Raw genomic sequence first — 24,730 nt, 5'->3', positions numbered from 1 at the left:
TGTTAATAAACCTAGGAAAGCTGCACATCCTCTGAAAGCTCTAGGTTTCTAGTTTGTGGTTGTAAAAAAACACATTTCTGTGGATAAAAATGCAGCGTATCATTCTGCCGGCCCGCCCGCAGGACTTTTGAATAATAACAGGTTGAACAGAGAAAACGTTGTCTTTTTTGCATGATAAGTTGAAGCAGACATGTTTTAATTGTAGGTATCAAACATAAATACTTCACACAAACCACAATACTGTCACACGCCAACACTATTGAATCTATAGTCAGGTTATCAATCAGTTTTTGACTGACACAAAAGGTAAGAGAAGCTGTTTCCTGAGCTGCTTTTTGCTTTTTTTGGTTCCCAGTGGAGAATTTATTTGCAGAGAAGCCTTAAAATACCAACCACGCAAAATCCTGTGGAGTGGATAAACAGAGAGGTGTGTGTGGGTGTTTACTGTAGGGTGTGTGTGTTGTGTAGTGTGTGTAGCTGCACTAACCTGCAGCCTGAAGCGAATGAGTCAAACTCATCACTGGTCATCTGAACACGTCTCACAGATATAAATAGAGTTTCCTGCATCAGTCAGCAGCCTGGAGACTCTTTACTGCTGCTGGGTTCTTCTATAAAAACTCTCAAATCCTCAGAATGACTTCATTTCAGTATTTTTATCCTTCAAAATATTTTGAGGGCCCCACAACTCATTGTTTGATTGTGTTTTTATGGAAGTACAGCTGCAGAGGCACACTGCAAAAAGGTGTTTAGTCTAAAACCAGATCAAACAGTAAATCTGTTGCTGCATGGACAGATAATTTACTTTGACAAGATTCATTAAATTAAGATTATTAAATCTAGAAATAAGCATGTTGAACACTTAAAATAGGAAATTAACTCTTAAAACAAGATAAATTCAGTTTTTCTGTCTATTTTTCTCAGTTTTTCTGACTGTTCATTTTTTGTTTTTCAGAGTATTTTTTTCCTGTTTTTCTGACAATTTTTTTCAGTTTTTCAAAGTAATTTTTTTCAGTTTTTCTTACTCCTTTTTTCTGATTTTCTGACTGATTTTTTTAATTTTTCTGACTTTTTTTCTGTTTTTCTGACTAATTTTCTTCTGTTTTTTGTTTTTTATTAAATCTAGAAATAAGCATGTTGAACACTTAAAACAAGATACATTTTCTAACACTTCTAAATCTAAACTTTTTTTTATCTTGGTAAGAAACAATCACATAAACACTCTGCTCGGGCCAGTTAATCACTGCTGGCAGCTTTTAATGTCTTATTTTAAGTGTTCAACATGCTTATTTCTAGATTTAATAATCTTAATTTAATAAATCTTGTCAAGGTAAATTATCTGTCTATGCAGCAGCAGATTTACTGTTTGATCTGGTTTTTAAACACCTTTTACAGTAATGTGCAGCAGAGGAAGCTTTACTAGTGTTGCAGTGATCTGCAGCTGCAGCGTCTCACAGAGAGGAAGCATGACAGCGACGCCCTAATATGGTCAAAGTCTTGACTTCTCATACCCTCGGTTAGAGCGAAGGGGAGCGTGTGGGCTCCTCAGACCGCCACCCTGAAACCTGACGCCCTGCAGGCGGTTAGCGCAGCACGCCGCTCGCTAACCGCCAGCCAGGAGGCGGGGCTAACCAGATGTTTACAGATGTTGTTAGCTTTGGACGGCTGCAGTTAATCCAACCAACCAACCACACCACCTGCTGCTGGTTCATCTCCACATACAGCAGGAACCAGTTCACTGTGTAATGGAGCGCTCAGATTTCATTTCTTGGACAGATTTGAAGCCCAGAAACAGATTTTTATTGCCTTTTTTTCATGCAGTCAACCCCTCAAACTGTCTGTTTGGACACAACATCAGACACAAAATGACCAAAAAAAGACACAAATGACCAAAAAAGACACAAAATCAGAAGACAGAATAACCACAAAAAAACCCCACAGAATGACGAAAAAAAGACACAAAAAAGACACAAAATGACAAAAAAAAGACATAAAATGACAAAAAAAGACACAAAATGACAAAAAAAGACACAAAAAAGACACAAAATCAGAAGACAGAATAACAACAAAAAAAAACACCAGAGAAGACAAAAAATTACAAAAAAAAGACACAAAATGACCAAAAAGACACAAAATAACTAAAAAAAGACACAACAACAGACATAAAATGACCAAAAAAAGACACAAAAAAGACACAAATGACCAAAAAAGACACAAAATGACCAAAAAAAGACAAAAATGACCAAAAAAGACACAAACTAACTAAAAAAAGACACAAATGACCAAAAAAGACACAAAATAACTAAAAAAAGACAAAAATGACCAAAAAAGACACAAAATGACTAAAAAAGACACAAAATCAGAAGACAGAATAACCAAAAAAAATCCACCACGGAAGACAAAAAAGACACAAAATGACAAAAAAAAGACACAAAATAACCAAAAAAGTCACAACAACAGACACAAAATTACTGTGTAATGGAGCGTTCATATTTCATTTCTTGGACAGATTTGAAGCCCAGAAACAGATTTTTATTGGCTTTTTTTCATGCAGTCAACCCCTCAAACTGTAAGGAAGGAGTGACTCATCCAGTAGAAACCTTCTGTATGAATGAGGCCCTGCTGTCTTTTATCCTTTGTGGTGGGCACTCCTGCTCTTCTTCCTCCTCACAGAACTCTGTTTAACAGTTTCTCAGTGTTTCACTCTCAGAATGACGTCAGATGGTGAAATAACGCTCGCTGCTCTGCAGAACATGGAAATAACCCACCGTGTGGGCCAGCTGTGAGCCTGCCAGACGCTACTCAGGGCGGCACGCTGCTCTTTAGAAATACTCTTCAATGCCAGAAGATGTACTATAAAAAAACACTATCATCATCAACAGCAATGTGGTTGAAATGCAGAAGTTTTCAGGCATGAAGGTGCATAAAACCATTGTTTAAACGTCAATAAATAAATTTAGTCAATAAATATGTTTCAGCTTGTAGCTGCACATGAAACTACAGGAACTTGATCCACAAATCAACAAGTTTCACTGATAAAAATGTTTTTGAATGAAACATAAAAAAGTCAAGCTTTCTTGAATTTTTTTTTGAATGAAACATAAAAATAAACAAAAGTTGCAGCGTTATTTCGACAACTTCCCGACACGATATCCTGATGCACGATTTCTAATTTTTTTCTGGTAATTTCTACTTTTTTCTTGTGATTTTGATTAATTTTTGGGTAATTCTACTTTTTTTCTGTTAAATTTGACATTTTTTCTTGTAATTTTTAGTTTTTTTCTTGTAATTTTTACTTTTTTATGGTAATTCTACTTTTTTCTGGTAAATTTGACTTTTTTTCTTGTAATTTTTACTTTTTTTACTTGTAATTTTTACTTTTTTATGGTAATTCTACTTTTTTATGGTAAATTTGACTTTGTTTCTTGTAATTTTATATCCTGACACATGGTGCCTATAGATTCTTAGATCTTCTAGTTTCATATGATACCAGTATCTGGTATAATGCAGTGTCTGGTATATTACTAAAAGTGAGCCTGCTACCGCCTCCGGGAAAGAAACAAAAATGGCTAAAATACTGACGGCCCGCCAGCCGTCGGAATGCTAAATATCCATACTCAACAACCATGAATCGGTGTATCACCATGTGAAATACCACAATACTATACTGTATGGATATTTCCCCCCATCTACTTTATATATGAGTGGTAGTTTGCCCATTTCAGCGATGATACTCCACCTGATCAAGCAGCTGATGTGCTGATTGTTCTCGTGCAGCCGGCTGAACATGTAGAAGTGCAGAGGAGGCTGTTTAAGATGATCATTTTCCCTCTATATAATATCTATAGAAGCCAAAACTCCTGAGTTGTTGTAGCTCTTTGAGAGCCTCCTCCAGCTCTGAGAGCGTTCCTCCAGACCAGAGGTCAGAGGTCAGCGGTGAGCAGCCTGGACGGCGTCCAGCAGCAGCGTTCCTCTCCTCTAACAGACATGTTTTCTCTCTGTGAGGCCAACAAACTCTTCACTATCAAGTGAAACTTCACTGCCGCGATAAATTGTTAACAAATGTGCCGGTGCTGTTAGTGTTGTGTCACGAGGCTCCGTGATGAGGCCGGGGGATTCTCTTTTAACCCTCTGGAGTCTGAAAAAGGGCCAAAGCTTCTTCATCACATCCAGAGATAAAAACAGAGCAGACCAAAAAAGACACAGAAAGGCACAAAATGACCAAAAAAGACACAAAATCAGAAGATTGAATAAACACAAAAGACCCCCCACAGAAGACAAAAAATGACAAAAAAGACACAAAATAAGTAAAAAAGACACATCAGACACAAAATGACCACAAAAAGACACATCAGACACAAAATGACCACAAAAAGACACAAAAAAGACACAAATGACCAAAAAAGACACAAAATCAGAAGACAGAATAACCACAAAAAAACCCACAGAAAACACAAAATGACCAAAAAAAGACACAAAAACACACTAATGACCAAAAAGACACAAATGACCAAAAAAGACACAAACTAACTAAAAAAAGACACAAGATCACACACAAAATGACCAAAAAAACACAAAAAAGACACAAATGACCAAAAAGACACAAAATGACCAAGAAAAGACACAAATGACCAAAAAAGACACAAACTAACTAAAAAAAGACACAACGGACACAAACTTACCAAAAAAGACACAAAAGACCAAAAAAGACACATCAGACACAAAATGACCAAAAAAGACACAAAATCAGAAGACAGAATAACCAAAAAAAAAACACCACAGAAGACAAAAAAGACACAAAATGACAAAAAAAGACACAAAATAACTAAAAAAAGACACAACAACAGACACAAAATTACCAAAAAAGGCACAAATGACCAAAAAAGACACACAATGACTTACAAAGACACGAAACACGAAACAAAAACCCTATACGACTCCAGAGTGTTAATTAAATGACCAGAGTTGCGTATTTTCCTGCAGTCCGCCTGTTGGAGCGGCTGCTGTTTTTAATGTGGAAATGACAACAATCCCCCGGTCGTCGTGGAAACATCACGGCTGCTGCTCCCTCCGAGCCTCCAGGTGATAGATGTTCCCACACAGGAGCTGGCCTCCATCGCTCTCAGCTCCTGTTGAAAGAACCGAAGCTCTTCTTCTAGTCTTTGATGGAGAATCAAACAGGAGGCCACAGAGGCTGATTCTGTTTGAAGATCCGTCTTAAACTACACCCAACACTAGCTGAATATATGTAAAAACAGAAATCATTTATTTTTAACTGACTCGTGATGTTTTTAAACCCTCCGGTGGCCGACTGGCAGCATCATACTGAATAATACAAATAGTTTTTAGAAGTAGAGAAACAACTAAATCAGAGTTCTGAACTGATATCAAACATGTTGGACCACAACAACTGCAGCATTTTATCAAACTTTCTGAATGAAATATAAAAAAAGCCGAAATTGGCAGCGTTATTTCCACAACTTCCCGACACGATATCCTGATGCACAATTTCAAATTCCAACAATGGACACAAAATGACCAAAAAAGACACAAAAAGACACAAAATAACTAAAAAAGACGCAACATCAGACACAAAATGCCCAAAAAAGACACAAAAAGGCACAAATGACCAAAAAAGACACAAAATAACTAAAAAAGACGCAAAATCAGACACAAAATGACCAAAAAAGACACAAAATGACATACAAATAGTTTTTATAAGTAGAGAAACAACTAAATTAGGTTTCTGTAATGGTTTGTGAGGGCCCAAACCACAGTATCGTTTATTAGAATATTTAGTCTCTTGAATGGTCTTTACTAGTCAGAATCAGAATCAGAGGCCTTTATTGTTGTTGCACAGAGTAACAAGTACAACGATGGATGTTTGCATATCTGTGTATATGGGAGAGTTCGAGTGTTTAAGCCTTTGCCCAGTAAATAATCAGTCCCGTCTCAGCTCGCTGGAATGTAAAAAAGCGATAACATAGCGGTTGCCATGGAGACAGCCTTGCTTCGGCCCCAGACAGCAGCAGACGGTCAACAGGTGTCTGTGGGAGGTTGAGGGGAGGTAGAGTCTCGCTGCAGTGCTCATCCAGGGGAGTTTATTATCCAGTAACAGCCTTGAGCCAGGGCTTTTCCAGGGCCGTCAGTCGCTCCATGATTTTATCCAAAGTGTGGTTTGTGGTTTGTTTTCTAAATGGGATGGTGATATGGGATAGTGATGGTACGCACTGTGCTGAGGCTTCGGATCGTGTGTTGAAAAATCCGGGAAGTCTTTTATAAAGCATGTATAGAGGCTTGTTTTTTGATGGCGAGTGACATCATTGATGACGTTTTAAGCCTCGCTGGTTCAGGGAATGGTCTGAGTGTTGGCGTGATATATGAACATATATAAAGCGCAATGGATCCCCGCAACAAATCACAAATAGTTGAAATGGCAATAAAGGTTTTGACCAGCAGGGGGGTTTGTGTTCACTTGAAGTATTGAGAAATTAACCTTTTTTTTTTAACCAATTGGATGGAAAGTTTCAAGGCTTTATGGGGCTTCATCTGGCCATCACTAGTCTTTACAGCTAACAGTCCACAGAGACCGTGGTCGGAGACAGAAAGCTGAATAGTTTACCGGGAGAACGACGGGGCAGGTTAGTCAGGGGTAGGATGGGTCGGCAACGGGAGATCAGTCCAAAGGAAAATACTGGAGAGTCCTGCATGGAGGCTGAGAATAATCTGGCACTGGTTATTTTGGTGTTGATCCTTACTGACAGAAGTCCCAAAATACTGTTGTCTTTCCCGTTCGACATTTTCATTGGTGCCTTTGTGTAAATCACCCTTCTTTCACCCTCAGATGTTTGTATTCTTGGCATGATAGAAACATCATCAACGCACATGGACACAATCAGACATTACAGTCTTTGTACTTGCTAGACGGCAGGTTAATTGAGTGGGCTTGAAAAAGCACTCTATATGTTGTTCACCGGGCTTAATCCGAGATTTTAATCTTCGGTTTCTTCCGTGTTTCTGTCGGTCGACTACTCCTCCCAGAGTTTTGGTCTCACAAACACTAAAAGGGTCTCAAATGGACTGGCTTGGCCATGACAAGTGTGCTGTGACTTTTCTAAGGGTTTCGACAAACTGTTTTCAAATTATTCTGCAAAAACTCGTCAAAAAATCCCCCCAAGAACACGTTTTTAACCAACAGAGTGAGGACATTTCGGCCGGTCATCACTTCTTTAAAGGCTTTTTTTAGATTTCAGACTTTGTTTTAGGGTTAAAGGTTACATGATAATGATAATTAACTGAAACTGCATTGTGTGGTTACAAAACTAACTAAAATTATAGTGAAAATGTCCTTCGTTTTCTTCTTTGTCAACTTTTTTCATACATAATGAAGATGGATCAGACAAAGGAAATAAAGGCAAAATTTACTGTGACCTCTTTTAATCTCCCACCCAACAAATACCCCATTACAAAAAACTACAACTATTAAAAACTAAACTAAAACTAAAGCATTTTTAAAAAAAATTACTAAACTAAAACTAGCAAACTCGCTCTGAAAACTCATTAAAACTAACTGAATTTGAAAACAAAAATTCTGAACAAAATTAAAACTAAAACTAATGAAAAATCCCAAACTATTATAACCTTGATAGGGAATTCACTGTGTCTTTTTATTGGTCACCATACATCTTTTTTGGTAATTTTGTGTCTATTTTTTGGTCATTTTGTGTATTATTTGGTCATTATACGTCTTTTTTGGTCATTCTACGTCTTTTTTTGTAATTTTGTGTAAATTTTTTAGTAATTTTGTGTCTTTTTTGGTCATTATACATCTTTTTTGGTCATTTTGTGTCTTGTTATTGGTTATTATATGTCTTTTTTAGTCATTTTACGTTTGTTTTGGTCAGTTTGTTGTTTTTTGTTCTAAATCTGTTCTGAAAAATCCAAAACTATTATAACCTTGATAGGGTATTCACTGTGTCTTTTTATTGGTCACTATACATCTTTTTTGGTAATTTTGTGTCTATTTTTTTGGTAATTTTGTGTATTATTTGGTCATTATACGTCTTTTTTGGTAATTTTGTGTCTATTTTTTGGTCATTCTACGTCTTTTTTGGTAATTTTGTGTCAATTTTTTAGTAATTTTGTGTCTTTTTTGGTCATTATACGTCTTTTTTGGTAATTTTGTGTCTATTTTTTAGTAATTTTGTGTCTTTTTTAGTCATAATACGTCTTTTTTGGTCATTTTGTGTCTATTTTTTAGTAATTTTGCCTCTTTTTTGGTCATTATACGTCTTTTTTGGTCATTTTGCGTCTATTTTTTGATCATTTTGTGTCTTGTTATTGGTTATTATATGTCCTTTTTTAGTCATTTTACGTTTGTTTTGGTCAATTTGTTGTTTTTTGTTCTAAATCTGTTCTGAAAAATCCAAAACTATTCTAACCTTGCAAGGGAATTCACTGTTCCAATGAGGGTCCTCACAAAGATAGAAGTACAAGTGTGTCTGTGTGTGCGTGCACGTGTGTGTGTGTGTGTGTGTGTGTGTGTGTGTGTGTGTGATACCGGGCTGAACAGATAAAGTTGACTTGATCAAAGTGAGGAGTCTGAGCCGTCCGGTGGGAGGTGAGGTGTGTGGATGGCAGAGCGGGCAACGGTGACGACGTGGAGAAGGGAGAGGAGAGGAGCAGAGGGAGGAGGAGGAGGAGAGGAGGAGGAGGAGGAGGAGGGGAGGGAGGGAGGGCAGCGGTCTTTGATGGCGGACAGGAACCCTCCAGGGTCATGAATGTTTCAGCGGGCTGCCTCCGTGAGGTTACAAGGACTCGTACAGGTGTAAGGAAGCAGGTTGTCGCAGACATCTGTTCAGCGCGGGGACCCGGGTGTCCATGCCTACCCCTCACCTCCCTCACCTCCTCCTCCTCCTCCTCCTCCTCTTCCTCCTTCCATCCCTCCCTCAGCTCCCTCCTCCTCCTCCTGCCGCCCCGAGCCAGACTGCTGGATTGTCAGCAGATGCAGAAGAGAGACAGAGAATGAGAGTGAAACAGTTTTTTTTTTTTTTTTTTTGTGTTCGTGGTCTCACATTTAGCGCCCGAGGGCCTCCAACACCAAAGGTAGAGCGGGGGTGGACACAGCTGCAGCGCCGAACTCGCCCCAGGCACAAATAAAGAGATCTAATGTGGTTTGACTGTGTTGTGGGTGAGAGCGGGGAGCCGGGGAGGCACTTCAGAGCCAACTTAGCACAGCAACATCTGCCGCCAAGTTCTACCGGATCCACTGGGGACAGCAGGTAGAGGAAGGTGGCAGGGAGGGAGGAAAGGAGGCAGGGAAGGAGGGAGGGAGGGAGGGAGGGAGGGAGGGAGGATGGCCTTATTCTGGAGCTCTCTCACTCTTTCTGAAGAGGCGGTGGAGTGTGTGCATGTGTGTTTTATTCTCCGCCCCCCCACCTTCACACTCTAGCTATTGTTTTCTAAAAGCAGCTGTCCACAAAATGTCCAAACAAGGTGTGCAATGAATGATGCATCACCATACATTAAACCTCTCCGTCTGGCTGTGTGTGTGTGTGTGTGTGTGTGTGTGTGTGTTCTTGTACTTCCTACATAGTGAGGACCAGAACGCGTTTTTAACAAGGTGAGGACATTTTTGCAAAGTGAGGACATTTATTTAAAGGCTTTTTGAGATTTCAGACTTTGTTTTAAGGGTTAAAGGTTACATGATAATGAGAATTAACTGAAACTGTATTGTGTGGTTACAAAACTAACTAAAATTATACTGAAAATGTCCTTCGTTTTCCTCTTTGTCAACTTTTTTCATACATAATGAAGATGGATCAGACAAAGGAAATAAAGGCAAAATTTACTGTGACCTCTTTTAATCTCCCACCCAACAAATACCCCATTACAAAAAACTAATACTAACACTAAAACTAATGAAAAATAAACTAAAAATAGCAAACTCAGTCTAAAAACTAATTAAAACTAACTGAATTTGAAAACAAAAATTGACAACGAAAATTAAAACCAAAACTAATGAAAAATCCCAAACAATTATAACCTTGCCAGGGAATTTACTATTCCAATGAGGGCCCTCACAAAGATAGAAAAACAAGAATGTGTGTGTGTGTGTATGTGTGTGTGTGTGTGTGTGTGTGTGTGTGTGTGTGTGTCTGTGTGTGTGTGTCACGTCAAACTTTATTTATAAAGCACATTTAAAACAACCAGGTTGACCAAAGTGCTCTACAGATATCACAGTTGCAGGAAATACGGTAAATACTAAAATACATAAACACAGTGCAACAATAGAATAAAATAAATAAATAAATAAAAATAGAATAAAGGTCTGAGGTAGTGCAAAAAATAAATAAATACAATAACAATTAGAACAATATTTTTGAAGTTGTATGCTATGCACAATATTAGGCAAGATTGATAAAAAAATAACTTAACTGAAGTGTTCCTTCCTTGGCTATGCTTTACACGCATAACAATAAACTATTGATACTTTTGAAAATGAGTATCGTATCCGGATACAACAGGGTTGTCAAGAGATATATTTATAGATAGTAAAATGTTCAACTGGATACTGATACTCATACAAAAAAAGACATAAAATTACCCAGGAAAGACACAAAATTACCAAAAAAGACATAAAATTACCCAAAAAAGACACAAAATTACCAAAAAACACGTAAAATTACCCAAAAAAGACACAAAATTACCAAAAAAACACGTAAAATTACCCAAAAAAGACACAAAATTACCAAAAAACACGTAAAAATTACCCCAAAAATGACACAAAATTACCAAAAAACACGTAAAATTACCCAAAAAAGACACAAAATTACCCAAAAAAGACATAAAATTACCCAAAAAAAGCCCCAAATTACCAAAAAAATTACATAAAATTACCAAAAAACACTGACACTGTGTCAATAAACCTAATATGGGCATACTACCTGCCTGATTTATTTATTTATTTACGTTGTTTATAATCATTAATGTGACGTCAGCCTGAAACGAAAGGTCGGGGGGTATCGATACTATTGAAAATGAGTATCGTATCCGGATACTACATTTTAGTATCGATACTTTTTGTGTGTGTTATCCTACAGAAACACACAATAAAACAGCCAAAACCCAGAGAACAGGCGTTGGAGTTGTTCTTTGTGGATTTCCAGTTGGATTTCCATTTGTTCCTCTCGTCTCATCTGTTCCTCAGCAGGGGACGAGTGGGCCGAGTGTGCGGCTGTGTGTGTGTGTGGAGGTTAATAGTATTATCTGATGGAGCTTTATTCTATTCAGAAAGCATATTTGTTGTGGAGCTTATAAATACATTATTATCTTGTTTAGCGTGACGTTTTTACAGGATAATGAGGTGATAGTTAGTGATCCTGCAGGGTGAAAACACAGAAAAACAGAAGCGTCTCCTCCTACAAACATCTTGATTACTCAACATCTAAAAGGTCATTTTAGCAAAACATCTGCAGACATTAAACCCATTTTCACCTCTTCTCTCGTCCCAAATAATCTCTGTTACATCTAACTTTTACTTAATTAGACAATCTCTTATTTAACCCTTTGATGCACAACATATAAACACCTTCTAATGCTCAACATGGTCAAAAATGATAATTTACCATGTTATTTCATGCTGCTGTGTGTTTGAATATCCTTTTTTTTTATTATTACAATTATTTTTTGGTCATTTTGTGTCTTTTTTTGGTCATTTTGTGTCATTTTTGGTCTTATTGAGTCTTTTTTGTCATTTTGTGTCTTTTTTTGGTCTTTTTGTGTTTTTTTTGTCTTTTTTGGTTATTTTGTGTCTTTTTTAGTCATTTTTGTCTTTTTTGGTCATTTTGTGTCATTTTGTGTCATTTTTAGTCATGTCGTGTCTTTTTTTGTGTCATTTTGTGTCTTTTTAGTCATTTTGTGTCTTTTTTTAGTCTTTTTGTGTCATTTTTAGTCATTTTGTGTCTTTTTTTGTCATTTTGTGTCTTTTAACCCTTTGATGCTCAACATATAAACACCTTCTAATACACAAACCTATATCCATTTTTCCTTTCAAACTTTATGAAGAAAACTAGTTTTTGAGTCCTGCATTAGAAGCGTAGTGATACAAAAAGTGATTCACTAAATGAACAATGTGAGTATATGTGTAACTATGTTTGTCTTATTTTGAAGGTTTAACTTTAAAAGAGTTGTTAGAACCACCAGGTTACATTATAAAATCACATATTTTAACATTTGAGACTTATTAGAGCCACCAAATAATAATTTCCATTGGAAAAAAACACCAATTTAACAAACTGGGATAGTTAATATTTGTGTCCTCTTGGTCAGGTTTTAAATTGGTGACAACATATAAACACCTTCTAATGCACAACATGGGTCAGAAATCACCTTGTGCATTAGAAGAGTAGTGATAAAAAAAGGGTTTTTATTCAGAAAGTAAGAAATGAAAACAAAAAATTAGGATGTATGATGATCAAAAACAAGTTAATTGAGGAAAACCTGCAAAACTGAATGATGAAATTAATTTATTACAAAGATATAGAAGATAAAAACTTATGTTGTGCATCAAACGGTTAAAACAAGTGGACAAATTGATGGAGGACATATTTACATTTCCACAATCCTCTTGCATAAATCACAAGTGATGCATCAGCAGAAAGAATGTAAATCTGTGGACTGGATCCTGTAAACAAGCAGGACGAGAGTGAGCAGGATTTAAAGCTGCAGCACTCTGAAACAATGCTGCTGATTTAGAGTTGATTAACTGGTCATTTAATGCATTTATTTAATAAATTAGTCATTCACTGTTTGCAGATTCTCAAATGTAACAATCACATGTTGTATTCTTTCGGGTTTTTGCATGAAAAAATGGTAAAATCAAGCATTTTAACCCTTTGATACACAACATGGGTCTAAAGTGACCCGACTGAGTTTTTATGTTCTATATCTTTGCAATAAATTATTTTCATCATTCAGTATTCCAGGTTTTCCTCAATTAGTTTGTTTTTGATCATCATATATCCTAATTTTATGTTTTCCTTTATTCATTTTTCAATAAAATCCCTTTTTGCAAAAAAAAACAAGACACAACATGACCAAAAATACACTGTATTACCAAAAAAAGAACACAGAATTATTAGAAAATGACACAAAATGGCCAAAAAAAAAGACACAAAATGACTGAAAAAACACTAAATTACTTAAAGAAGACAAAATTACAAAAAAAGACATAACATGACCAAAAATTACACTGAATTACCAAAAAAAGACACAGAATTATTAGAAAATGACACAAAATGACACAAAAAAGACACAACATGACCAAAAAAGACACAAAATTACTAAAAAAGACACAAAATGACTAAAAAAAGACACAAAATTATTTAAAAAAAGACACAAAATGACACAAAATTATCGGGGTTATTACATGTTGTGCATCAAAGGGTTAAAGATATAATTTCAGGTTATAGAAGCTTGTGAGGATTTTCCTTATTGGGTGATATTTTATAGTCTAAATAATAGTGAAAATAAGCAGCTTTATGCTGTAAAATGATTATAAAGGTGGTAATACAGATGGAAGAGCTTGTTTTTTTGACATCAGGAGTGTACAGGAAGAGGATAAAATCTGGATTAGGAGAATTTCCCTCCTGAAATGTTTCTGTGCAGATGAAAAACACACATGAGGCAGTAACCTGCTGCAGTCGTTCCTCCTCTTCTCCGTCAGCTGCTTCATCTCTCCGTCGCTCCGTGACGGCGTCTTCATTTAGCAGCCGTCGGTCACGTCGTTACTGCTGCTGTGGGAGCGTTTAATGAAGTGACTGAGCAGAGGGACGGAGGAAGAGATGGAGATGGAGAGAGTAAAGAGAGAGAGAAACAATGAGGACGAGGCTTAATAAGCCGAGGGGAGAGGTGACAGTCTGCTGTAGCCTGGCTCGGCTCGGCTCGGCATGGCCTGGTCCTCAGAGGTCACAGTTGAACATGCCTGGCTGTGTTTCTACGTCCTCAGCAGCTCGTTGTAGTTTTCTCAGGCCTCCATTAGGATGCTGGAGGTGCTGCGAGGTGATTGTTTACATGGAAATGGAGCCAAAAAAGACACAGAATTGCCAAAAAAAAGACATAAAATTACCCCAAAAAAACACAAAATTACTAAAAAAAGACATATTACCCAAAAAAGACACAAAATTACCAAAAAAGACACAAAATTACCAAAAAAGACACAAAATTACCCAGAAAAAACAAAATTACCCAAAAAAGACATAAAATTACAAAAAAAATACATAAAATTACCCAAAAAAGACACAAAATTACTAAAAAATACATAAAATTACCCAAAAAAGACACAAAATTACAAAAAAATACATAAAATGACCAAAAAAGACACAAAATGACCAAAAACTCATAAAATTACCAAAAAAAAAAAGACAAAATTATCCTAAAAAAAGCTTTCTCCACATATTGCACATCGTTTCCAGCCTCTCCTGTCCTCTCCTCTCTGCTCTGTGTAAACAGCTTCTCCTGTCCTCTCCTCTCTGCTCTGTGTAAACAGCTTCTCCTGTCCTCTCCTCTCTGCTCTGTGTAAACAGCTTCTCCTGTCCTCTCCTCTCTGCTCTGTGTAAACAGCCTCTCCTGTCCTCTCCCCTCTGCTCTGTGTAAACAGCCTCTCCTGTCCTTAATGTTTCTAACAGGATCTGGTTTATTTTAAATAACACATGGAGAATAAAGAGATTATGACACAAATATCAACATTTTAAGCTTAGTTTTGGTCACTTTATCTCCTGGAAACTTAGTGATCCGTTTAATTTAAATCATTATTGTGTAATGATTCTAAAAGTGAATAATAAACTGATCTGAAGGCAGCAGGCGGTGTAGAGCGTATCAGTGATGTGGTGACATACTGTCCAAACATACTGATGATTAATATCTGCAGTCACTCATCAGATTTAAATGTTGGCCAGCAGCCACCACATAGGATCAGCAGCCATACTGGTGCTACTGGTGCTACTGGTGCTACTGGTGCTACTGGTGGCCAGCAGGCTGCTCACATGGAGCCGCTCCAGGAAACCAGACCTCAGAGAGACACAGAGAGAGGTTAATGTTATTAATAATAGTAATAATAATAACTTTATATATATAGCACCTTTCAAAAACCAGTGACAAGCTGCTGTGCAACAGAAATAAAACACATCAAATACAATTTACTGACAAAAAACAAAATAAAACCACAAAAATAAATGACATTGGACTTGAAATATTTAATATTTAACATTTAAAATCAGCATTCACAACAAGGTAATCATACAACGATAATACAAGGAAAATTAAGAGAAGGCCAGTCGATAAAAGTAAGTCTTTAGAAGAGATTTAAAGGAAGTAGCAGCTTCTTTCTTTCTTTCTTTGCATTTTTGGTACCTTGATCTCAGTATGTAAAGAGGAGCAAACATTTATTATTATTTATTTCACTTTTTTTTTTCTTTAAAAGCCAGAAAAACATGCATTGTGTACATGCACGCTGCAGGACATTATGCACATCTTTTTTAATTTTTTTTTTAGAGTTTTGGGTCATTAAATGGAGACAAACAGATTGTTTTTATAAATCAAAATATTATTATTATTATTATTATTATTAGATTTATTTTCAACATTGCCAGTCAGTTTCTCCAGCATTATGTCACCCAAAAAATTAAGCAAAACAAAACAGTCCAACCACTTTTATTACAGCGTGCATTGAAATGTATAAAGTTGTAATTGTTTACACTGAAAATTATTTTTAAAAAGCAGCCAGAAAAACTCATTAAAGCTGCATTGTGTACATGCACGCTGCAGGATTGTGTGCACATCTTTCTTTCTTTTTTATATAGTTTTGGGTCATTAAATGGAGACAAACAGATTGTTTTCATTCCCAGTTTTGGTCATGTTATTTAAAAAATATGTAATTATTATTATTAGATTTATTTTCAACATTGCCAGTTAGATTCTCCAGCAACATGTCACCCAAAAAAATTAAGAAAAACAAAACAAAACAGTCCAACCACTTTTATTACAGCGTGCATTGAAATGTATAACGCTGTAATTGTTTACACTTAATTATGATTAAAATGATTTTTAAAAAGCAGCCAGAAAAGCTCATTAAAGCTGCATTATGTACATGCACGCTGCAGCATGTTATGCACATATATATATATATATATATATATATATATATATATATATATTTTTTTTTTTTTTTATAGTTTTGGGTCATTAAATTGAGACAAACAAATTGTTTTCATTCCTAGTTTTTGTCATGTTATTTTCAAAATTATTATTATGTTATATGTCAATTTCTCCAGCAACATGTCACCCAAAAAATTAAGAAAAACAAAACAAAACAGTCCAAACACTGGTATTACAGCGTGCATTTAAATGTATAAAGCTGTAATTGTTTACACTTAAAATTATTTTTAAAAAGCAGCCAGAAAAACTCATTAAAGCTGCAGGATGTTATGCACATATTTTTTTTTATAGTTTTGGGTCATTAAATAGAGACAAAAACAGATTATTTTCACAGTTTTTGTGATTTTATTCCAAACATTGTTATTATTATTATTAGATTTATTTTCAAAATTGTTTCTCCAGCAACATGTCACCCAAAGACATTAAGAAAAACAAAACAAAACAGTCCAAACACTCGTATTACAGCGTGCATTTAAATGTATAAAGCTGTCATTGTTTACACTTAATTATGGTTAAAATTATTTTTAAAAAGCTTTAAAAAGTTTGTAAATTATGTACATGCACGCTGCAGGATGTTGTGCACACATATATATATGTTTTTTTTTTTTTTTTTTTTTAATATATATATATAGTTTTGGGTCATTAAATTGAGACAAACAAATTGTTTTCATTCCAAGTTTTTGTCATGTTATTTTCAAAATGATTATTATATTATATGTCAGTTTCTCCTGCAACATGTCACCCAGAAACATTAATAAAAACAAACCCTAACAGTCCAACCACTCATATCACAGCGTGCATTAAATCGTCTCTGGATGTTTCCAGCAGCTTCTTTCTTTCTTTCTTTCTTTGCATCTTGTTGTCGTCTGATCTCAGGATGTAAAGCGAGCAAACAAACATTTGCTCTTCATTGTTTGGAGAGAAAAAAAAGCGTAAACAGATGCACACATACTCATCTTTCACGCTTCCCGCTCGGTGCTTTTATCTCGTCGCATTACAAAGCCACACTGAATATGGTGAGAACATCTTTCCTGAGAACTAATAAAAGCCGTCAAACTGTATTGTTCGGTGTTAGAATAAAAACGAGAGAACGCTGACACATCCACGGTTCTCTGCTCCACAGCCGTTGAGGAGAATAATTTGCTAGCTAAACGTCTGATAAGACAATATGCTAATGTGGGACTAATATGAGCCTAAAGGAAGAGTTGACAGCAGCGCTAATGCAGAATAAACAGAGAATAATGCATCAGTCGCCATGTTTACCATCACACACGGAGAAAAATGCCTCGCTGGAACAAATGTAACACTTAATTTCACAATAAAAGCCTCTAATGGAAAGTAAACAACCTGGCAAATACAAAAAATTACCAAAAAAAGACAAAATTACCCAGAAAAGACACAATATTACCAAAAAAATACATAAAATTACCAAAAAAAGACACAAAATTACCAAAAAGACATAAAATTACACAAAAAAGACACAAAAAGACACAAAATTACCAACAAAGACATAAAATTACACAAAAAGACACAAAATTACCAAAAAAAGACATAAAATTACACAAAACAACACAAAATTACCAAAAAAAGACATAAAATTACACAAAGACACAAAATTACCAAAAAAAGACAAAATTACCCAGAAAAGACACAATATTACCAAAAAAAGTCATTAAATTACCAAAAAAAGACACAAAATTACCAAAAAGACATAAAATTACACAAAAAAGACACAAAATTACCAACAAAGACATAAAATTACACAAAAAGACACAAAATTACCAAAAAAGACATAAAATTACACAAAACAACACAAAATTACCAAAGAAAGACATAAAATTACACAAAGACACAAAATTACCAAAAAAAGACATAAAATTACCAAAAAAAGGAAACAAAATGACCAAAAAAGACTCAAAATGACCAAAAAAAGACACAAAATGACCAAAAAAGACACAACATTACCAAAAAAAGACGTAAAATTACCCAGAAAAGACACAAAATTACCAAAAAAAATACATAAAATTACCAAAAAAAGACACAAAATTACCCAAAAAAGACACAAAATTATCAAAAAAGACATAAAATTACCAAAAAAGACATAAAATTACCCAAAAAGACACAAAATTACCAAAAAATAGACAAAATTATCCAAAAAAGCTTTCTCCACATATTGTATATTGTTTTCGTCAAACTGTATTGTTCGGTGTACGCTGACACGTCGTTGAAGGCCCACGGTTCTCTGCTCCACAGCCGTTGAGGAGAATAATTTGCTAGCTAAACGTCTGATAAGACAATATGCTAATGTGGGACTAATATGAGCCTAAAGGAAGAGTTGACAGCAGCGCTAATGCAGAATAAACAGAGAATAATGCATCAGTCGGCATGTTTACCATCACAATACCTCGCTGGAACAAATGTAACACTTAATTTCACAATAAAAGCCTCTAATGGAAAGTAAACAACCTGGCAAATGACATGAAGTTGAAACGAAGCCCCCAGATCAGAGAGCATGAGATTTCCTAATTAACAGAGGTAATTGGAATTAAAGCAGCGCGTGGGGAATAATGAAGCGCTGGGAGACGAGACCAGGACCGACTCCACTAATAAAACTACAAATAACAATCAGACGTTACTCAGGCTCCACTTTTAACCCTCAAACCTCCATCGGCACCTTTATCTCTGCATGCTGACGGAGGAGGAAGTTATTCAGGGACGTTTTTCTGCTTCTTTGTTGTTTGTGTTTGTGTCTCCAAGGAGAAAAGAGACAGAAGAGTTAATGAGACACATGCATGCAAAGGGTTTCACTCTTTAGATCAGGAATATGCAAAAAAAACAGATAAAAACTATCTTAACTCTATGGAGTTTTGGGGCTACTTTGTCCATTTTTTAATCCTTTCCCACTATAAAAAAATATGTGCATAACATGCTGCAGCGTGCATGCATTAATGAGTTTTTCTGGCTGCTTTTTAAAATAATTTTAACGATAATTAAGTGTAACCAATTACAGCTTTAATTTGAATGCACGCTCTAATACATATAAGTGTTAGAACTGTTTAGTTTTGCTTAATATTTTTGGACACCATGTTGCTGGAGAAACTGATTTGCAATGTTGAAAATAAATCTAATAATATAAATAATAATTTTGAAAATAAAATGGCAAAAACTTGGAATGAAAACAATCTGTTTGTCTCTATTTAAAGACCTCAAACTGTAAAAAAAAAAAAAAAAAAAAGTATATTCAGTTTATACAGATAGATAAAGTCGCAGATCTCTGCATAATATCCTGCAGCGTGCATGAACATAATGCAGCTTTAATGAGCTTTTCTGGCTGCTTTTAAAAATTAATTTAAACCATAATTAAGTGTAAACAATTACAGCGTTATCCATTTGAATGCACGCTGTAATAAAAGTGTTTGAACTGTTCGTTAAAGGAGAAAAAACCTTGAACATAAACACTCAGATTCTGCAGAGATTTCTTCATTTTCTCATTATTTCTCTCTTTTTTCCCACATTAGGATACTTTTCACTTTGCTCCTCCAACCAGCCGCCACCAACAATGTAATGTAATGTAATGTACAATCATATTTATGTCTCTTAATCATATTTAAAACAAGGCCTCATTAGTCCCATCAGTGGACAGTTTAGTAACTTAAAAATACAAATTCTGCATATTTACAACCATCAATATTTTGCACAAACTTGCATGTTCAGACCTCCTGCAGATCCCTCCAAAATGTGTCAAAATGTCATATTTAACTTGAAATAAACTGAAAAAACCTTGCTAGCACAATCTGAAATACACAGCAGAACATCTTGTTGCTTAAACAGAGAAGAAGCGTCTTTAAACTCTTAGCATTTTTTCATGCCATATTTCATTGCATAATAAGATTTTAGCTGCAGAAGGAATCTGTTTAAAGTTCAGGTGTTGCAGGTTTTTTTCTACAGTGTGCAAAGTGCAATGCAAAACATCTTTGTTCTCCACTAATTATCATATTTATGTCTCTTAAAACAAGGCAAAGTCTTTACCAGCAGTGTGAGATATAACAGGCGATATGAGATTTTTTTCTCTTCAACGTGAGACTAAACGACGTGTTTCTGCTGTGCATTTAGACATTTAGCAATTTTTCATGCCGTATTTCATTGCATAATAAGATTTTAGCTGCAGAAGGAATCTGTTTAAAGTCAGGTGTTGCAGATTTTTTTGCAATGGAAAACATCTTTTTTCTACTGATGTAATCTCTACTAATTATCATATTTATGCACTATAGAGATATTTCACCCAAGTGAGATTTTTCCTCTTCAACGTGAGACTAAAGGACGTGTTTCTGCTGCATTTATCTGTTTTATTGTCTCTAATAATCAATCTGTGATCCTCCTCACGCCTTGGAGCTCTTTCTACATGATCTATATCACATAGAGAAGCAGTGGTAGTAGTAGTGACACAATTTCAGAAAAACAAAGAGAAGAAGTGCATTTTTTCATGCCGTATTTCATTGCATAATAAGATATTAACTGCAGAAGGAATCTGTTTAAAGTTCAGGTGTTGCAGATTTTTTTCTACAGTGTGCAAAGTGCAATGCAAAACATCTTTTTTCTCCACTAATTATCATATTTATGTCTCTTAAAACAAGGCAAAGTCTTTACCAGCATTGTGAGATATAACAGGCCATACCCGAATGAGATTTTTCCTCTTCAACGTGAGACTAAAGGACGTGTTTCTGCTGCATTTATCTGTTTTATTGTCCCTAATAATCAATCTGTGATCCTCCTCACGCCTTGGAGCTCTTTCTACATGATCTATATCTCCTCCAGCAGCAGCAGTAGTAGTGGTGGTAGTGGAGGCTGTAGTGGTGGCACAATATCAGAAAAAAAGAGAAGAAGCGTCTTTAAACTTTTAGCAATTTTTCATGCTATATTTCATTGCATAATAAGATTTTAGCTGCAGAAGGAATCTGTTTAAAGTTCAGGTGTTGCAGAATTTTTTCTACAGTGTGCAAAGTGCAATGGAAAACATCTTTTTTCTACTGATGTAGTCTCTAATAATTATCATATTCATGCACTATAGAGATATTTTACCCAAGTGAGATTTTTTCCTCTTCAACGTGAGAATAAACAACGTGTTTCTGCTGCATTTAGCTGTTTTATTGTGCAGATTTTTTTCTACAGTGTGCAAAGTGCAATGGAAAACATCTTTTTTCTCCACTAATTATCATATTTATGTCTCTTAAAACAAGGTAAAGTCTTTACCAGCAGTGTGAGATATAACAGGCCATACACAAATTAGATTTTTCCTCTTCAACGTGAGACTAAACAACGTGTTTCTGCTGTACATTTAAACTTTTGGCATTTTTTCATGCCATATTTCATTGCATAATAAGATTTTAGCTGCAGAAGGAATCTGTTTAAAGTTCAGGTGTTGCAGATTTTTTTCTACAGTGTGCAAAGTGCAATGCAAAACATCTTTTTTCTACTGATGTAATCTCTACTAATTATCATATTTATGCACTATAGAGATATTTTACCCAAGTGAGATTTTTCCTGTTCAACGTGAGACTAAACGACGTGTTTCTGCTGCATTTATCTGTTTTATTGTCTCTAATAATCAATCTGTGATCCTCCTCACGCCTTGGAGCTCTTTCTACATGATCTATGTCTCCTCCAGCAGCAGCAGCAGCAGTAGTGGTGGTAGAGGCTCTAGTAGTAGTAGTGGTGGTGGCGGTGGCGGGCTGCGCGGGGCGGTGGCGGTGGCGGCGGCGAGCCCTGGGCCTCATTAGTCCTATCAGTGGACGGCCTTGTTAGCCCTAACAAGTAGCCAGCTGACAGCTCCATTCAGCTCTGCTCCTCCTCCTCCTCCTCCTCCTCCTCCTCCTCCTCCTCCTCAGACTGACAGCAGCTTTAACTACGGCGGAGAGCGATTTATGAGGCGCGCCGCTCTCTTAACCAGATTAGTTCTTTTTACATTAACCGAGGAAAAGTAGGGCAGATGTCTGTATGACTGGTTGTAAATTTGATAATGACCGCCATGTTAATCCCCCTCCTCCTCCTCCTCCTCCTCCTCCTCCTCCTCCTCCTCCTCGTCCTGCATGTCCAGGCTGGGACCTGGCTGGTAACAGGATTACCAATGAAGGGGACCCTCCGTGTCTCTCTCTATGTGTGTTAGTGTGTGTGTGTGTGTGTGTGTGTGTGTGTGATTCTTGGACCAGGGAAAAGGAAGCTAATTGTTGTTGGTGGCGGCTGGTTGGAGGAGGAAAGTGAAAAGTGTCCTAATGTGGGAAAAAAGAGAGAGAAATAACGAGGAAAATGAAGAAATCTCTGCAGAATCTGAGTGTTTATGTTAAAGGTTTTTTCTCCTTTAACGAACAGTTAACACACTTTTATTACAGCGTGCATTCAAATGTATAACGCTATAATTGTTTACACTTAATTGTGGTTAAAATTAATTTTTAAAAGCAGCCGGAAAAGCTCATTAAAGCTGCATTGTGAACATGCACGCTGCAGGATGTTGTGCAGAAATCTGCGACTTTATCTATCTGTATAAACTGAATATACATATTTTTTTTTACAGTTTGACGTCTTTAAATAGAGACAAACGGATTGTTTTCAATCCAAGTTTTTGTCATGTTTTATTTTCAAAATGATTATTTATATTATTAGATTTATTTTCAACATTGCAAATCAGTTTCTCCAGCAACATGGTGTCCAAAAATATTAAGCAAAACAAAACAGTTCTAACACTTATATGTATTAGAGTGTGCATTCAAATTAAAGCTGTAATTGGTTACACTTAATTATCGTTAAAATTATTTTAAAAAGCAGCCAGAAAAGCTCATTAAAGCAGCATTGTGTACATGCACGCTGTTGCATGTTATGCACATCTTTTTTTATAGTTTGGCGTCATTAAGTAGACATTATTTTCACAGTTTTTGTGATTTTATTTTCAACATTGTTATTATTATTATAAGATATTTATTTTCAACATTGCAAACCAGTTTCTCCAGCAACATGTCACCAAAAAAAATAAGCAAAACAAAACTGTTGAAACACTCGTATTACAGCGTGCATTCAAATGTATAAAGCTGTAATTTCTAACACTTAATTATGGTTTAAATTATTTTTAAAAAGCAGCCAGAAAAGCTCAATAAAGCTGCATTGTGAACATGCACGCTGCAGCATGTTGTGCAGAGATCTGTGACTTGCAAATATTGCAAATCCAGCAACATGGTGTCCAAAAATATTAAGAAAAACAATACAAAACAGTTCTAACACTTCAAATGTATTAGAGTGTGCATTCAAATGTATGAAGCTGTAATTATAATTTAAAAAGCAGCCAGAAAAGCTCATTAAAGCTGCATTATGTTCATGCACGCTGCAGCATGTTGTGCAGAGATCTGCTACTTTATCTATGTGTAAAAACTGAATTTACACATATTTTTCTACAGTTTGAGGTCTTTAAATAGAGACAAACAGATTGTTTTCATTCCAAGTTTTTGTCATGTTATTTTCAAAATTATTATTTATATTATTAGATTTATTTTCAACATTGCAAATCAGTTTCTGCAGCAACATTTCACCCAAAAAAATGAAGCAAAACAAAACAAAACAGTTCAAACACTCGTATTACACCGTGCATTGAAATGTATAAAGCTGTCATTTTTAACACTTAATTATGGTTAAAATTATTTAAAAAGCAGCCAGAAAAGCTCATTAAAAGCTGCATTATGTTCATGCACGCTGCAGCATGTTGTGCAGAGATCTGTGTCTTTATCTATGTGTAAAAACTGAATATACATATTTTTTTTACAGTTTGAGGTCTTTAAATAGAGACAGATTGTTTTCATTCCAAGTTTTTGTCATGTTATTTTCAAAATTGATATTATTAGATTTATTTTCAACATTGCAAATCAGTTTCTCCAGCAACATTTCAAGAAAAACAAAACAAAACAGTTCTCGTATTACAGCGTGCATTCAAATATATAAAGCTGTAATTGTTAACACTTAATTATCGTTAAAAATTATTTTAAAAAGCAGCCAGAAAAGCTCATTAAAAGCTGCATTATGTTCATGCACGCTGCAGCATGTTGTGCAGAGATCTGCGACTTTATCTATGTGTAAAAACTGAATTTACACATATTTTTCCACACTTTGAGGTCATGAAATAGACACAAACAGATTCTTTCCATTCCATTTATTCTCCTCCTCCTCCTCCTCCTCCTCCTATATTGAGAAGAAGGAGGAGGAGGAGGGCAAAGTGCACGCGACAGAGCCGTCCCCGGCCAAGCTGACGTTAACAATAATGTAATTTAATTAAAGCCCAGATCCCGGCGCTGCTCGCCAAACCACGGCGGGGGCTTTTGATTTTAATAGGTGATGAAGAAACGGCGACACGGCCACCGCTCCGACCAGTCTGAGGGGTTCTGGGAGAAAAGGCACCGGCAGGACATCAGGTCACATCGGATCAGCTGGAGGAGGAGGAGGAGGAAGAGGAGGAGGAGGAGGAGGAGGAGGTGCAGGTACC

At 35.8% G+C, this 24,730-nt stretch overlaps 1 protein-coding gene across 1 annotated transcript in view; it reads left to right on the top strand.

Moving 5' to 3' along the window:
- antxr2a (ANTXR cell adhesion molecule 2a) overlaps positions 1–24,730 on the top strand; it is a 171,650-nt gene that overhangs the window by 99,629 nt on the left and 47,291 nt on the right. The window lies entirely within an intron of this gene.

This window comes from Centropristis striata, chromosome 7, assembly GCF_030273125.1.
Source record: "Centropristis striata isolate RG_2023a ecotype Rhode Island chromosome 7, C.striata_1.0, whole genome shotgun sequence".
Classification (NCBI taxonomy): domain Eukaryota; kingdom Metazoa; phylum Chordata; class Actinopteri; order Perciformes; family Serranidae; genus Centropristis; species Centropristis striata.
Note: the sequence above shows the minus strand (reverse complement) of the source record. Positions and strands in the feature narration are given on the sequence as shown.